This window comes from Erinaceus europaeus, chromosome 1 (assembly GCF_950295315.1).
Source record: "Erinaceus europaeus chromosome 1, mEriEur2.1, whole genome shotgun sequence".
NCBI classification, from domain to species: Eukaryota; Metazoa; Chordata; class Mammalia; order Eulipotyphla; family Erinaceidae; genus Erinaceus; species Erinaceus europaeus.
Window position 1 is genome coordinate 115,154,732 of NC_080162.1, and position 2,847 is coordinate 115,157,578.

Below are 2,847 nucleotides of genomic sequence, written 5' to 3' on the forward strand. Positions count from 1 at the left end.
TGAGGTTTCCAGTTGTGATTTCCACCCCCCTTCCAAACATACTCTCTAAAGACAACTTTTCTTTTTTTTTTATATTTTATTTTATTTATTTATTCCCTTTTGTTGCCCTTGTTGTTTTATTGTTGTAGTTATTATTGTTGTTGTTGTTGTTGGATAGGACAGAGAGAAATGGAGAGACGAGGGGAAGACAGAGGAGGAGAGAAAGATAGACAACTGCAGACCTACTTCACCACCTGTGAAGCGACACCCTGCAGGTGGGGAGCCGGGGTTCGAACCGGGATCCTTATGCCGGTCCTTGTGCTTTGTGCCACCTGCGCTTAACCCGCTGCGCTACAGCCTGACTCCTAAAGACAACTTTTTTAATGGGCTTCAGAGGTAGCCTTCAAATATAGTTTTGGATTCCTTGATGCAAGTGTGCCTTTCACTGTACTAACAGAAGAGAAACTTTCTGGAAGCAACTACAGAGGGCAACTGGAGGCAGAAAGCATCTAGAAAGAATGTGTGTGTGCATATGTTGGGTGGGGGTAGATAGTGTAATGGTTATGCAAAGAGAGTCTCATGTCTGAGGCCCCAAAGTTCCAGGTTCAATCCCCTGCACCACCATAAACCAGAGCTAAGTAGTGCTCTGGGAAAGAGAGAAAGAAAGAAAGAAAGAAAGAAAGAAAGAAAGAAAGAAAGAAAGAAAGAAAGAAAGAAAAAACAATCTTGTATATCAATAGCTATGATTGGAATTCCCATGGGAATTGCAGAAGCAAGAGGCAAACCCCTTTGGGGGGAGCCCCAGACCTGCATGGTTTTATTTACTGCACGGAGATCTTGAAGGAGGTGCCATTTTCCCGAGCACTTTTTAATCACAAAGACAGGAGTATTCCATGGGCTTCGAGAATGACGAATGTGTCCCAAGGACAACTGCTCTCGGACGAGCTCTTTTAGAATTTTTAGCTTATCCCTAGGTAAAGGCCACTGTTCCACCCAGACAGGCTCATTAGAAAGCCAGCTTAAGCGGGGTGTTTGGCTACGAACAGTGGCATTTAGTATTGGGGGTGCTGAATAGACCTGGTATCGCGGGAATGAGTTTTACGCTCTGCAGAGGCATCTGTGGATATCCTAACATTAAGACATTCCAGAAGATCCCTGCCCAGTAAGTTGGTGCTAATATTAGCTACCAAAGGGCGGAAGTGTCCGGTAGAACCTTCTGGGTCTTCCCACATAAGCGAGTCTCGTGTGTAAAATGCTCTCGTCATCTCTCCTATTCCATGTAAACTGGGTCCAGGGATGAGTTCCCAATCTTGGGGAACCTCTTCTTGCCTTAAAATCGTCTTTGCTGCCCCCGTGTCAATCAAAAATTTAAAAGGAATATTGCCAATCTTTACTGTCATAGAAGGGTGACCTTGTTCTAAAACAGGAGTGGTCCACAAAATCTCAGGCCCCGAATTTGTACCATTCAGGGGCGAACCATCTTTATGAAATTGGGACCAACAATCTCTCTTCCAATGAAACCCCTTATGACATTTTGGACAAACAGTACGTGGTCTCTGGCTCCCTGACTGAAAGCGGGGTAGCTCTGGCTGGAGACGTGGTTTCCCTGACTGGAGGCGTGGTCGCAACTTATCAGGACATTGGTTACGCCAATGTCCTTGGCGACCGCACTGAAAAGCAGGCCCCGTTTTGCTTACGTGGGGCAACTGCATAGACCTGCGTCATAGCGGGTGTCCCATAAAGAAAGAGGGAGAGAGAAAGAAAGAAGAAGGAAGGAAGGAAGGAAGGGAGGAAGGAAGGGTCTGATCTTGAGAACACATGTGGCTGGCTGAAAGCTGCTGGTCTGTAAGACTTGGAAGGGGTTGTCACAGTGTAGGGCTCTAATAGCCAAGGTGCTTTAGCCATGGATTCCCCCACCCCCACCTCCACCCCCATAGTGAACTGCAAAGGTGGCCAATAGTCCTACAATTTGTCAGGAGGCTGTTAAATCTGCCCTTGTCCCATATATTCATAAAGGCCTTAATATTTTTCATTATACAGATGATATTTTAATATGGGGAAAATCAGATACAGATCTCTATGCCTTACGTGATTTTCTCATTCCTGCATTAAAGAAAAGCGGCCTTAATGTAGCCCCTGAGAAGATACAGCTAATCCCTCCAATATCCTTCCTAGGTTCAGAGATTTCTCTAACGCAAATTCGTCCCTTAAAACCTAATGTTACCTTCCCTTCTAACCTTACTCTTGCTTCTTTACAAAGTTTTCTAGGAAATTTAAATTGGCTTAGGCAGTATCTCTATCTGCCCACAAGCTGCCTCCAACCACTGTTTGACCTGTTGAAAGGAAACAAACAGCCCTCTTCAAAACGTAAGTTAACTCCTGAGGCCTCCTTGGCACTGGAAAGGGTTAACCAGGCCCTCCAGGACATGCACCTTGTTCGATTCTCCCCCTCCTCTCCGGTAAACCTTCTAATCTTCAACTCCACCCCCACAGTAGTAGGGGCACTGTGGCAAGACCATGGGGTTCTCGAATGGCTTCACACGCCAGTAGGAGGAGCTCCAAGACTCCTCAATGAGATAGATGCGTTAGCATTCATGGTTCGCCAAGGGAGAAATAGGTCTGTGCAGGTCTTAGGGAAAGAACCGGATTTAATCATTCTGCCCTTTTCTCTCACAGATACAGAGTGGCTTATACGCCATCATTCCCGCTTTGCCATAAGCTTCGTGGGGTTTCCAGGACAAATAGATAACCATTTTCCTTCTAATAAATTGATAGCTTCTTTACCTCTTCTGCCTCTACTAGCACCTAAACTTTTCTCTCAGGATCCCATTCCCTCTGCTCCTACAATCTTTACTGATGGCAGAAAAA